The following is a 14062-nucleotide window of genomic DNA, read 5'->3' as shown; positions in this document are numbered from 1 at the left end:
AAACAGGGAGAGTTATCTCAGCTGCAGCTCTGGGTGCAGATCAGGGTGACCCCCCTCCCCCCCCAAAAAAAAACTGAACCCACAAATCTTTGAATAAAACTGCCAATTTCAATTTTTCATCTTTTTTCTTTCAGGGTATACAAGTTGACTTTGTGCATGAAATAGTGGGACAATAATCTTCCCCAATATGTTTTGGTCAACCAAGGAAAAGACATTTTGCATGGAGGCCTTTTTCACCAACAAATCATACACTGTAGTGCAAGCCAATTTTCAGAGAAAATTGTCATCATGCTCCATCAAAAAGCAGAATTTTTGACTGGGTTCAGTTCAGAGAGTATGGGACTGTGCAAAATCTTAATTCTAAAGCTCAAAGGCCGGCCTGGGAAAGAGGAAGGCGTCTGAACATGCAAAGGCCCAACTGGCTCACGCACCAGCTGGAGGGGCAGAAATCCAGCAGTGGCATCCAGACTCATGGGCAAGAAAGGACGCCCCCTTCCCTCTGCAGCTGAAACTGCCCCACAAAACTGATCACACTGGCCTTGGCTTGCAGCTGGACCTTGAGCAGAGGGGAGAAACGGACCGGGACGGGGCAGCAGGAAAACACGACCCGGCCTGGAGTCAGGCAAGGACCGGAGCGCGATGGGAGCAGGGCAGGGACCCGTTCGGGAGCACGCAGAGCAAGGACGAAGGACGTGCAAAAGGCTGGAGCTCGGGACCTCTCCAATGCCGCCCCCCCTTTTGCACTCGGGCTCCGGGTGGGCACAGCGCCTGCCTGCCTCCCTCTCCCCCTCCCGTCCAGGGACTCCAATGGCCGCCCACCTGCCCTCCTCCCTCCCCTGCAGGAACTCACTCACCGGAGCAGCCCCCCCAGCAGCGGGAGGGCAGCCGCCCCCAGGAGCCAGGCACGCCAGCCCGCCAGCCCCATCCCTCCCCAGCGTCGGATCGCAACCACCAGCCTCCCTCCCGTCCCGTCTGGCTTCTCCCTCCGGCCAGGACGGGCTGAGCGAGGAAGGGAGTCCGCGGGTAGAAGCGCTCCGCCAATGAGGAGCGGGTGCGCCTGTTGCGTCACCGGTTGCTGGGCGGTCCTGGAGAGGGCCGGGCAGCTGGACACGTGACCCGAGAAAAGAAAGTTTGGTCCCAACTGATCCAAGGCAGCCACCAGAGATCTCTCCTTCCAGTGGGGGAGGAGGAGCGGGGGGGGGGGAGACTGCGCAGTCTGGCCTCAGCTATTCCAGGAGATCCCCCCCCCAATAAAAAACACAACTTGACGCGGTGTCCTGAAACACCTCCCAGTCAAAGGAAGGGGCAGGAGAGCCCAGTGCCCGCTTCTTCCCGGGCTGCCCGCGAGCCCAGGCGAGTCCTCTGCGTGTCCGGAAGCAGGTCCCCAGAATCAGTAGGGCTCCGCCCCGGTGAGTGTGGAGAGGATGCAGCCCGTGTGGCTGGAAATCTCCACCCGCCTCTCCAGGGCTTGACTTGCGGCTGGGCGGGCAGCAGTCCCGCAGCTGGAAACGGACCTGGGTCGCCAGCAGTGCTGCAGGCTGGGTCGGGAGCGAGTCCCAGCCAGGGCTCTGGGCAGGAGGCGCGGGCAGGGCGCGCGTTCCCGCAGCCCCTCGGGGTTCCCCGCAGCGGGCTCTTGCTTCCTCTCCGGGAGGAAACCTCCTCGCTGCGGGCGTTTCAGGATCCCGCGGAGCGTCCCGCGCATAAGACAAACAGCCAGAGGGAAGCCTTTGGTCAAGCGGCAGCGGAGCGCTCCGTGCAGTCAGGCTGCTGTCCTGGGCACACTGTCCTAAGAGCCACCCCGCCAGACAGTGGGCCTTGCTTCCGAGTAGACAGGCGCGGGATTGCGCCCTAAGCCTGCTGCCTGCCAGGAGCTGTGCTTTCTATAAGTGACGGACTGCAGCGTCTCTTGTGGGGCTGCGGGACGGTCCAATGTGAAGCTGCTCTGCAGAAAGTGGGGCTCCGCCTCCAGTTCCCTCCAGCGTGATATCCTTGCACGCTGGGAGGAATTTTATCACGGGGTGCAAAGTTTCTTTTGGGCCCCTTCCCAAAGAGGGAAGGCATGAAACCGAGTGGGGGTGGCAGAGGGGATGAGCAGAAGGGGGGCAAAACAGGCAGGGGGAAAGTGGTAACAGCCATAGTCTTTGGAGCCCAGGTCTACCTGCCTGCTTGGCGTTGGTGGCTAGATAGAGTAATACAAACACACTCCTAAGGACGCAATCCTAAGGCGCCCTTGGGCTGGCGCAAGTCCCTTGTGCAGGCCCAGGAGGGTCACCAACGCGCCATAAAGCACGTTTGTGCCTACTTTGGAGTCGGCTGGGACACACGTCAGCTCAGAGACTGAATCCAGCCTTGGCGCCAGCCTCAACAGAGAGCCTTGCATCAGCTCGGAGAGGGTGGGGAGGAGGCGTTCCAGGGTGGGCAGAGGGTGGGCAGAGGGTGGTGCCAGGTGTGGGCGGGCAAGGGAGCTGGAGAGGGCTAAGACCCCGCAGGTATGCTGGATCCTAACCCCCCCCCCTTCCCAAGCAGCACAGAGCAGCTTCAAGCCACCCCACTCTCCTGGGACTTATGAGATTGTGCAAGTCCAAAGAGACGGATTGGGGCTGCAGGGGCTTGCCTGGGGTAAGGGGAAGAGTTTCCACTTGCCTCTGGCTGTGCCACTTTGGGGCCCTGTCTTGTGTTGGATACAGTGCAGGCCTCCTGTTACAGCCCAATCCTATCCACACTTTCCTGGGAGTAAGCCCCACTGACTCCATGCTAAATGCAGTTTGGTTTCACCTCTTTTTTATTTTTGTTTTCTTAAAAACAAAAACAAAAAAAGTAAAAAGTAAAGACATTGCAAATTGTGTGACAAGGGTGCAGATCTCGAACTATACCTGCTTTTTAATCCCACTGAAACTGGTGGTGGCAATGAGTTCCGCCCACTAATGACAGACTGTAGGAAGAAGCCCCTCCCCGCCACATCAGAATCTCCTCCCAGTCTTTTCATTGGGTACCCCCTGACTGTCAGAGAGGGAGAAGCACACTGCACCCTCTGCCCATCAACCATAATTATAGAAGCCTCAATCAGGTCAGGTCACCTTTTTTCTAAACTCATGCACCAAACATTGTGGTCTTCTTCATTTAGAACAGGGGTGTCCAAACTTTTTGGCAAGAAGGCCACATCATCTCTCTGACACTGTGTTGGCGGCCAGGAAAAAAAGTATCAATTTACATTTCAAATTTGAATACATGTACATAAATGAATACATTAGAGATGGAACTTACATGAATGAATGAAGGTTTTGCATTAGCTCATGGCCTTACAAAAGGCCTTGAACAAAGCAAGGTCGGCCTTTCCTTGGCTGCATCACAGACGTGAAACAACAAGCAGTGGAGGGAGCCTGTCAAGGGATCATCGCCGGGCCTGCAGGTAATTTGCAGGCTGGATAGTATCAGGCCCTGAAGCCTTGGCCTGACTTCGCACAGCATCATGGGAAGAGCTGATGCAACATCTGGTGATGCATACCAGGTGACTGTCACCAGGTATGTCACCCCATGTGCCATCAGCACTTTCTAGCTCACTCTGATTGGCTGAAGCAAGTATATACTCCAGCCAGGGCAAGCTGGATCATGGAAGAAGCGAGGTGGATTTGGTGCCGAAGGCTATGTCAGTGTGATCCGTGCATTGTGTGCTATCTGGACTGTTTGCTGTATATATTGTACATAGTAAAGGGACGTTTGGTGGAGGACATCTGCCGTGTATCGTCTTTGTGTCTACGCTCTGGCCTTGAGAGATAGGCAGACTGCGCTGCCGGCCAGCTGCTTGCTGCAAAAGCTACTCGCAACAGAGCCCTCATCTCACAGTTCACACAAGAGGTTGAACAGTTGGCCATCACACTGAGAGCAGTTGCACAGGCTCCAGCAAGTCCCTGGAGGGCCAGAGCTCATTGGAGGCTGGGGGTTCCCTGTGGGCCGGATTGGGAGTCCTCGAGGCCCGCAAGTGGCCCCAGGGCCAGGGTTTGGGCACCCCTGATTTAGAAGGTTCTCCAGGTGTTCACACACATGCTCTGGAAGTACATTCTTGTGGGCCACCAAGCATGCCTGTCCAGGGATCCTATAACCTTGGTCACAGCGCACATTCCCACAAACACTCACCAGAAGACCACAAGGGGAAAAGGATGCAACTCACAATCCACCAGTCAGGAACCAGGAATTCATTGAGAAAAAGGAATATATACAACACACAAACAGTGATAAAAATATAAAACAAGCAGCACCGAATGATATATGGAAGAAGCAGAAGGTGATTGCTGAATGTACAAAGAGAACTTCTCCCAGGAACACCATGAGGTTCCTGGTGGAGAGAGCATGTCATGGCCCAGGGGCGTGTGTGTCTTGTTTGAGAATTACTTGGCTCCAGAAGAAAGGGAAAAATGGATGGCATCGATCCCCTCATGCATGCACACACACCAGCTTCCATTTTGGCTCCCCCTCAAATCCATCGTCTCACATTCACTCCTTGCACCTCCTGATTTTCCTGAAGAGTTCTCTCTCTCTCAGAAGGAGAAGGGGCGGGAGATCAAGGTCTAGCATAGACATATATATGGGAATATCACACATAAGGATAGGAGTTGTCACTTAACTGAAAGAAGCACCCCAATTATTTCTAGCTCTTGTTCAATATTGGATGATGAGCTGTCTGTGGCCCGGGAGCAACTATGGGGCACTTTCAAAAGAAATCACCAACTGGGGGGAGGGAGGTTTGTTTGAACTTTCCAAATCCCTGCTCCAAGTGGGAGGATCAAAATCATCCGATAAATCACACTGGAGGATAGGAATTGTCATTTAACTGAAAGTAGCACCCCAATTATTTCTAGCTCTTGTTCAATACTGGATGGTGCAGTCTCTCTGGACTGGAAGTAACTCTGGAACATGCCCCAGTTGTGCAGTTTAGAGGTGCCACAAGCACACCTGGCTGTTTTGGCACAAGGATGTTCCACTTCAAAGGACCATGAGGGGAACTGATTCCAGGGAGTGGCTTTCAAGGACCCCAGATCACTGAGAGGGCTGGGCTCTCCTGCTCACACAGACCAGGCTTCCCAGGAGATGCTGTGAGACACCAACACTTGGTTCAGGGGACCCAGCAGCCCATTTGGGGTTTACGTAGCCCTGGGACCATTTAGGGCACAATCCTCACCCCCTATGTCAGTGCTTTCCAGCACTGGCCTAGCAGTGCCAATGGGACGTGTGCTGCATCCTGCAGTTGGGTGTCACTCACAGAGGCCTCCTCAAAGTAGGGGAATGTTTGTTCCCTTACCTCAGGGCTGCATTGCCTTTATGTCAGTGCTTTACAGCACTGACATAAGGGGTTAAAATTGCGCCCTTAGTGTCTTTTGTACCTTTCCCAGCTCTGCAACCTACTTTTTGAGCTGTGGAAACCACAACTATGAACGGTTTTTCAAATGCTTCAACAAAATGTGCTCCATATGAATGGCACCCAATATCAGACAGGCCAAAAGCCTTCTGCATCACCTGCTTCTGTGAAAGGAATATCCTTAAAAAAAAAAAATCAGGATAGCAAAGCAGAAGGAGTCAGGAGCTCAGGTAAGTCTCCCTCAGTGCTTATATATATATAGACAGAATAAGAAAGTCTTCCAAGGGACTTCCAGAGATCATCCAGTCCCACCCTCTGCAGGGAGGCAGGCACTCAAATGCCAAGCACTCCAGGGCACGTGCTCAGCCAGGCTGTGGTTAACCATCACCAGGAGAGGACATCCCAGAAGGTTCCCTGCAACAGCACTACGAAGTTTTTCATGGTGTCAAATCCCGGTCTGCTGGCTTCAGTTTTGCCCCTGCATCTTCTTCCTGGACTGACGCTGGAGGACGGCTGAGATCAGAATCCAGGGAAGCAGGGAGGGCGGGCAGAAGTTTCTAAGGACCTTTCCTTCCCCCTTCAAAAAAGAAAAAAAGTCACTCTTGATCAGTCACATTTTGTGCCCCAAAATTGATTAAAAAATAAAAATACCCATTCCTTTCCAGTCATCCCCCTTTTTCCTCCTGCCTTCGGGGGGGGGGGAGACTTCCTATGTTGGCTGCTATTATAAGACAAAAGGCACAATCTAGGTCTACTCAGAACTTAGTCCTATTGTGCTCAATGGGACATTCACAGGAAAGTGAGGTTAGGATTGCAGCCAAACAGTCTCTGGGTGACCTCAGTTTGCAATCAGCAGATACACACAGAACAAAGTCTTCCCCTCCCCCACAAATTCATCACTTCTCTCTCCCGCCTCCCTTTCCAAAACCCTCCAGGTGTGCTGCTAACAAACTCAGGGCAAAATCCTAACCAGGTCTACTCAGAAGTAAGTCCTCTTTTGTTCAATGGGGCTTACTCTCAGGTAAGCGTGGTTAGGATTGGAGCATCAGAGTGCTGTTTTTTGTTTCTAGTGTATAATCATCACAGCTCCATCCCCATTTTGGGGGTAACTTGTTGGAGGAATCTCTTAAACCAGATTTCCTCCATTAGGGGGGGAGCAGAGTCGCTTCAGCAGCAGAACCCCCCTTTGCTGGGAATCAACCCCAGGGAGCCTCCCACACCCGGCTGACTGCTAGTCAAGAAACACACAAGCAACATTGGCTGGTTGAAGTTGCAAGAACAGATTCATTTACTCACAGTTCCTTAGTGGTACGGTTACAGCATCTGATTTAGGAATCAGAGGTACTCTGACGTAAAGATAACAAGGCCCTATAGCTGCCTTGTCCTGCATGCCATGTGGTCAAGATGGTAGCGCCAGCAGATCCCTGCTGCATGCCATCTTGTCTCCTCAGTTGTGGTGAGGAAGAGGTAAGAGAGAGGGGGGAGGGCGTGCTCAGGAGTTATATAGGGTCTGGATCACGCCCCTCCCACATAGGTCATCCAAGGTGGACAGGTAAACTGCAAAGGACACTGGGCTATGGCTTAACCCTTTTTAGAACAGTCTCCTGCCACCCCTTGAGAGCATACGGAGTTGCACCAATTGCAACATAACTGAGGTGAGTTGAGCTGGAAAAATCCATTATGGGGTACAAGCCATGATGTGTATGCGCAACCTCCTGATTTTAGAAATGGGTTATGTCAGAATGCCAGATGCAAGGGAGGGCACCAGGATGAGGTCTCTGCACACTCTGGTGTGCTCCCTGGGGCATTTGGTGGGCTGCTGTGAGATACAGGAATTTTTCTCTGTAAACCGCTTTGTGAACCTTTGTTGAAAAGCAGTATATAAGAACATAAGAACAGCCCCACTGGATCAGACCATAGGCCCATCTAGTCCAGCTTCCTGTATCTCACAGCGGCCCACCAAATGCCCCAGGGAGCACACCAGTTAACAAGAGACCTCATCCTGGTGCCCTCCCTTGCATCTGGCATTCTGGCATAACCCATTTCTAAAATCAGGAGGTTGCGCATACACCTCATGGCTTGTAACTCGTAATGGATTTTTCCTCCAGAAACTTGTCTAATCCCCTTTTAAAGGCGTCCAGGCCAGACGCCATCACCAGGGTTCCAGGGAGAGACCTCGGACCTGTCTCGCTACACCAGGGCGCGCCTGGAGCACAGACCACCTGCTTGGGTTCAAGTGCTGCTCGCCGCCAAAGCGAATGGAGCCCCTGCAGGCACTCACCGGAGCAGGCGCCCAGCAGGAGGAGCAGCGCGGTCCAGCAAAGGAGACACATCTCGAGCACGGACCTGGCACTGCCATCGATTGGCTGCGGGGGAGGTTCGGCCAATGGAAAAAAAGAGGCCCTGCCAGCCACGCTGCAGCCGGGCAGATAAGAACAGAAGAGCAGAACAGCAGCCCCTCTGGATCAGCCCCACCTAGTCCAGCTTCCTGTATCTCACAGTCCCACCAAATGCCCCAGGGAGCACACCAGATAACAAGCGACCTCATTCTGGTGCCCTCCACTGCATCTGGCCTTCTGACATAGCCCGTTTCTAAAATCAGGACGTGGAACATACACATCATGGCTTGTAACCTGTGATGGATTTTTCCTCCAGAAACTTGTCCAATCCCCTGTGACTTTCAGGAGCTTTGGAGAAGGCGGCACTGAGGTGTCCGGCAAAGGATGGTTAAAGTGGAGGAAAGCAACTGTCTCCCCCTTGCAGACAGTTCGCTCCTTCGGAGGTGGGCAAGTTAAACACCTTCCAACCCACTAAGTGACACCACCCAGTGCAGCTTCTACGGCCTCTGACACTTTGGGTCCGACGTATATGCTAAGTGCTTTGGAGTATTTCTGTGGGTCCCAACGCAGAGATGACCCTTCTTTGTCACCCTATTGAAGTGACTCTCCCTCCCTCCGCTTGGGGAGACGGAGCTTGGAGAGGCTGGCAGAGTCCTGCACGTCACATACCAGGGGCAATCTGGAGTTGCCGATCTGTGAGCCAGGAAGAGCACCAACCATGCAGGCAGAGGGCTCCTGCTGAAGAGCCCAATCTATGCCCAGCCCCAAAGCCCAGGCAAGAGTCCAGATTGGGGATTGGGACAGTGCGGTGGAAGTGGAAAACTCCAATGGCCACACTTTTGCTGTCCACTGTGGGCACCGCATGAGGGCAGGACTGGGCAGAAACAAGCCCAAGAATAAATTGAGTCATAAGGACTAAACAAATCATTTGCCCCAAATAGACAGCACAATCTTGAAACTGCATCACAAACCACAATCAAATTTGGATATTAAAAGCTGAAAAGCCCCGTTTTAGTCAATTGCTGGAATGCAGACGGAAGGGAGCGCTCCTGACTTCCAAAGAGAGGGCCTTGCGGAGAACTGCTGTTCACTCAACTGCTAAAATTGAGTGTTGGGAGAGTTAGAACAGACAAAAGAAAATATTTCTTTACTCAGCGTGTGGTTAGTCTGAGGAACTCCTTGCCACAGGATGTGGTGATGGCGACTGGCCTAGACACCTTTAAAAGGGGATTGGACAAGTTTCTGGAGGAAAAATCCATTACAGGGTACAAGATATGAAGTGTCTGCATGTTACAGCATCTGAATATGTTCAGAGGTACACTAACTTTGACAACAAGGCCCTACAGCTGCCTTGTTCTGCATGCCATGTGTTCAAGATGGCGGCGCCAGCAGATCCCTGCTGCATGCCATCTTGTCTGCTCAGTTGTGGTGAGGAAGAGGGAAGAGAGAGGGAGGAGAGCGTGCTCAGGAGTTATATAGGGTCTGGGTCACGCCCCTCCCACATAGGTCATTAGAAGTGGACAGGTAGAGGTCGCCTGGGTTTAACCCTTTTTAGGACAGTCTCCTGCCACCCCTTGAGAGCATACGGAGTTGCACCAATTCCAACACCCCTTCTCAACTCCGGATGCTCAAGTCCAGCAAATTCATACTTTCTCGTAGACTCTGGAACTTTTCTTTTGTCAGCGGCTTGGTCAGGATATCTTCTGTCATTTCTTGGGTTGGACAGTAGTCCATCCTGACAAGTCCTTTCTTTATCATGTCTCGCACAAAGTGGCTTCTGATGTCAATGTGTTTGGTGCGTGCATTGTGGCTTTCTGAATGTGCCAACCTGATACAATTCTGGTTGTCCTCAAACATCTGGATTGGCCTTGGTTCTTCTATACCCAAATCATCCAGCAGTTTACAAAGCCACATTACCTCTCTGCATGTCTCTGATGCAGACACATACTCTGCTTCTGTAGAGGAAAGAGCAACAGAGGTTTGTTTTCTGCTTGCCCAACTGACTGCTCCACCTCCATACAGAGCCAAATGTCCACTGGTCGATTTCCGGTCAGTTCTGTCTTCTCACCAATCTGAGTCACTGTAGACTACTAATCTGGGTCTTTCACTGGCTGGCAACTTCAATTTGAAGTTTTGGGTGCCTTTCAGGTACCTTGCAACCCTCTTAACTCCAAGCCAGTCCCATTTTGTGGGAGAATTATTTTTCCTACACAGAATTCCAGTAGCAGTTGCAATGTCAGGCCTAGTTGTGTTTGAAAGATAAAGCAACTTGCCTACTGCTTCTCTGTACTGTGTATTGTTTGGGAGAGGTTCACTTTCATCTGTTTGTTTGAGAAAGTTAGTCTCCATTGGTGTAGCTACTGGGTGCGCATCTTTGAGCCCTAGTGACTCCACCAAATCCAGAATCTTTGTTCTCTGGCTGAGGAGAAAACTTCCATCCCCTTCTCTCTCCACCTGCATACCCAAATAATGAGTCACCTTTCCCAGTTCTTTGATTTCCACTTCTTTGTTTAAGTGGTTGACTAACTCTTTGTAGTCTTGTCCTCTCTCATAGAAACACAGCAAGTCATCCACATAAACCAATTTTCCATTTTCCATCTTTTTGTCTTATGTACAGACACTGATCTGCTGCACCTTGTGTGAAGTGTAGTTGTGTCAACATGTGGTGCAGTTTTTCATTCCAAGCTTTGGCTGATTGCTTTAAGCCATACAGCCCCTTCTGAAGCTTACATACCAAATGTGCCTTCTTGCTGTCTGTGAAACCAGGTGGCTGTTTCATGTACAGCTCCTCCTTAATTTCTCCATGGAGAAATGCAGTCTTTACATCTAAATGTCGGACAGACATTTTTCTGGAAGCAACTATGCTTACAAGCAGTCTTATGGTAGTGTGCTTCACTACAGGAGCAAAAACCTCCTCGTCAAAATCTTCTCCATACTTTTAGGAGAAGCCTTTGGCTACGAGCCTTGCTTTGTAGCGCTCTATCTGTCCTTGTGCATTTGTCTTGGCCTTGAAGACTCATTTGCACCCTATCGCCTTTTTGTTTGGCGGTAGCTTAGTAAGTGTCCATGTTTTGTTCTTGTGTAATGCACTTATCTCTTTTTCCACTTACTTGATTAATGCGCGGGCATCGCTTCTACCTCTTCCCAGGACTCTGGTTCACATTGTGATGACGACCCTGCGAGGTAGGTCAGCCCAAGTCATGGAGGTGGAACGCCTTTGTTCTCTTGAGATGAACGTCTGGGTTCTGCTGGTACTTGGTCTGCGCCTGCAGCAACTTCTGGCTCCAGCAGTTCTTCTCCTTCATCAGCCTCCTCTTCTGCGTCGGTCTCCTCTTCTGCTGCACTCGCCTCAGACTCTGGTGATGAGGGTCCTGGTATGCTGCTGTGACAAACTGGCACATACGTGAGCTCCTCATCTGTCTGAGATAGATCATTAATAAATCTCTTGCTTCTATCAGCTTTCTCATTTTCTGCAAAGTACAGACCATGCCTGGTGGTCACCTTTCCGGTGTGCATGTCCATAACTTTGTAACCCTTCATTCCAGGAGCATATCCCATGAAGATACCTTCTTCCGCTCTCAGGTCTAGTTTGGACCTCTTCTCCTTTGGAACGAAAGCATATACTTTGCATCCAAACACGCGAAGATGACTCATGTCTGGTGCTCTGCCATGCCACAGCTCAAAAGGGGTTTTGTCGCTTACGACACCCTTTGTAGGTAGTCTCTTCTGCAAATAGTTGGCAGTGATTATCACCTCACTCCAAAAATTTGTAGGCAGATCTGCATCTGTTAGCATGCATCTAGCCATTTCTAAAAGGCTTTGATTTTTCCGTTCTGCAACACCATTTTATGCTGCAGCGTACGGTACAGATAATCTGTGTTTGATTCCTTGGCTTTCTAGAATTGACTTTGTGTGCTGTGAGGTGTACTCACCACCGTTGTCAGTCTGCAACGCGCCAGGATTCCTTTCAAACTTGTTCTTCACCATTGCTAGGTACTTTTCTGACCATTTCAGGAACTTCACTTTTCTCTCTCAGCAGATAAATCACAGTATATCTCGAGAAATCATCAACAAACGTTAGTACATACTTATAGTTCCCTAGTGAATGACTTGGCATTGGACCTACCAGGTCACTGTGTATGATTTCCAGAACCCTGGTGCTGCATTGTCCAGTCCTCTTTGGAAAGGATGGACTGACCGCTTTGCCTTTGATACAGCACACACACCTGTCCAGGTGGTTCTCACCGTGCTTCACCTGTATCCCTTTTGCCAGGTCCTTGTTCTGCAAGTCCAGGACTGCTGCTGTGTCCCTGTGTCCTAGCCTGCGGTGCCATAAATCCAAACAGTCTTTGTTGCAATTTTTCTTGGCACTCCTTAGTTGTGCTTCCTCATTGCACAAATCTAAGACATAGACTCCATTCCTTTCAAAACCTTTAGCCAGCAAAAGGCTAAAGTCATCACTTTTCCATCTTATGTCACAGCCCCCTTCTGTGAAAACAACTGTGCATCCTCTTTTGACCAACTTTGACACACTCATTATGTTTCCACTTATCTCTGGGAAGTACTTAACATCTTTTATGGTAAAGTTGTTAATTGAACCATCTGCTACACACTTCAATTCCACTGTCCCCTTTCCTTGGATCTGGACCTTCTTACCTTCAGCTATGGTAATCTGACCTTCTTCATCTGTGTCCATTTTCCTGAAAGAAACTTTGGATGGAACAGGTATGAAATGAGCATCCTGAATCAACAATCCACTCCTTATTTTCCACCTTTTCTCTGAGGCAGTGATTGAAACTGCTGTCATGGTTTGAGCTGCTTCTTTTAGGTTTGTGGGCGGGATTACCAACCCTTTTCTTTTGCCTCTCTTTGTGGCTATTTCCTTTGTTGGGCGGAGCTCAGGTGATGCTCCCTCCTCCCTGTTTCCTTTGAGATGCAAAACTTTGCCATGTGACCTTCCTCATGGCAGACAAAGCAGGTGATGGGTCTTTTGTGTGACTTTTACTCTGCTTTGTAACCTGAGCCACTTGCAAGTTCCTCTTGCCTGAAGGGTGCACAATATGACCTCAGCTCTTGGAGTATTACTTTATACTCCCTTCTCTCTCTTCCAAACACAGATGATGCAAAGCCCCCAAAAATTGATTCATCAAGACATCCTACAAGGTATGCCACCTTCTGGTCTTCCGAAAAAACCAAATTTGTGGGCGCTAGGTCACTGAAAAGCTGAGTCAGTTTACTGCAATACTTATCACAGTCCTCTTTCCTTTCCAACTTGAGGTGACACAATTCAGTGATCAATCTGAACTGATCCTTCACGCCTGTCTTTGCATAGGTATCAGTCAGTATTGTCATCATCTCCTTTGCAGTCTTAGCCTCCCACACATAGGGCAATTGGAGGTCAGTTAATGATCTGAGAATGAGGCATTTTGCTTTGCCATCTTCTCTGTTCCATGCCGCAATTGCAGATTCTCCACTAGTTGGACGCTCTGTCTCTAGTGTGGACAATGCTCCATGCTTCTGAATTTCTGCCAGAATTCTGCAATGCCAATTATGGAAGCTCTTGGGGTTCAGCCTGACCGTTGGTTGGCCGGCTAAGACCCCTACTTCTGTTTCTTCTGCCATTGTTTGTTTTCCAAGCAAGTTCAGCCTTCTAGATTGGGTGGGGAGAGTTCCCAAAAATCAAAAATATCCTTCCAAGGTATCTGGGCTTCCCAATGCACAACCCACCAAGGTTTCCTGGTACCTGGTCTCTGGGTCCCTTAGTGCAAGGTCCCTGGGTTTCTCAGTGCACGGTCCCTGGGCCCATAACCTGCTGGGGGAATCTCTTACAATCGTTTCCTCCGTTGGGGGGGGAGCAGAGTCGCTTCACCAGCAGAACCCCCCCTTTGCTGGGAATCAACCCCAGGGAGCCTCCCACACCTGGATGACTGCTAGTCAGGAAAAACACAAACAACATTGGCTGGTTGAAGTTGCAAGAGCAGATTCATTTACTCACAGTTCCTCAGGAAGTACGGTTACAGCTTCTGAATATGTTCAGAGGTACAGTGCTAGTTGGCAACCTTCAGTTTCAAAAGACTCTGGTATCGCGCTCTGAATGGTGGTTCTGGAACAGCGTCTAGAGTGGCTGAAAAGGCCAATTTGGGAGTGACAATCCCTTCCACACCGGGAGCAAGTGCAGTCTGTCCCTGGTCTGTCTCCCTGGCTATGGGCCTTCCTTCTTTGCCTCTTTGTCTCAGACGGTTGGCCAAGTGTCTCTTCAAACTGGGAAAGGCCATGCTGCACAGCCTGCCTCCAAGCGGGCCGCTCAGAGGCCAGGGTTTCCCACCTGTTGAGGTCCACTCCTAAGGCCTTCAGATCCCTCTTCCAGATG

Source organism: Tiliqua scincoides, chromosome 2 (genome assembly GCF_035046505.1).
Source record: "Tiliqua scincoides isolate rTilSci1 chromosome 2, rTilSci1.hap2, whole genome shotgun sequence".
Taxonomy (NCBI): Eukaryota; Metazoa; Chordata; class Lepidosauria; order Squamata; family Scincidae; genus Tiliqua; species Tiliqua scincoides.
The sequence above is the reverse complement of the archived record's forward strand: the minus strand, read 5'-3'. Positions refer to the sequence as shown.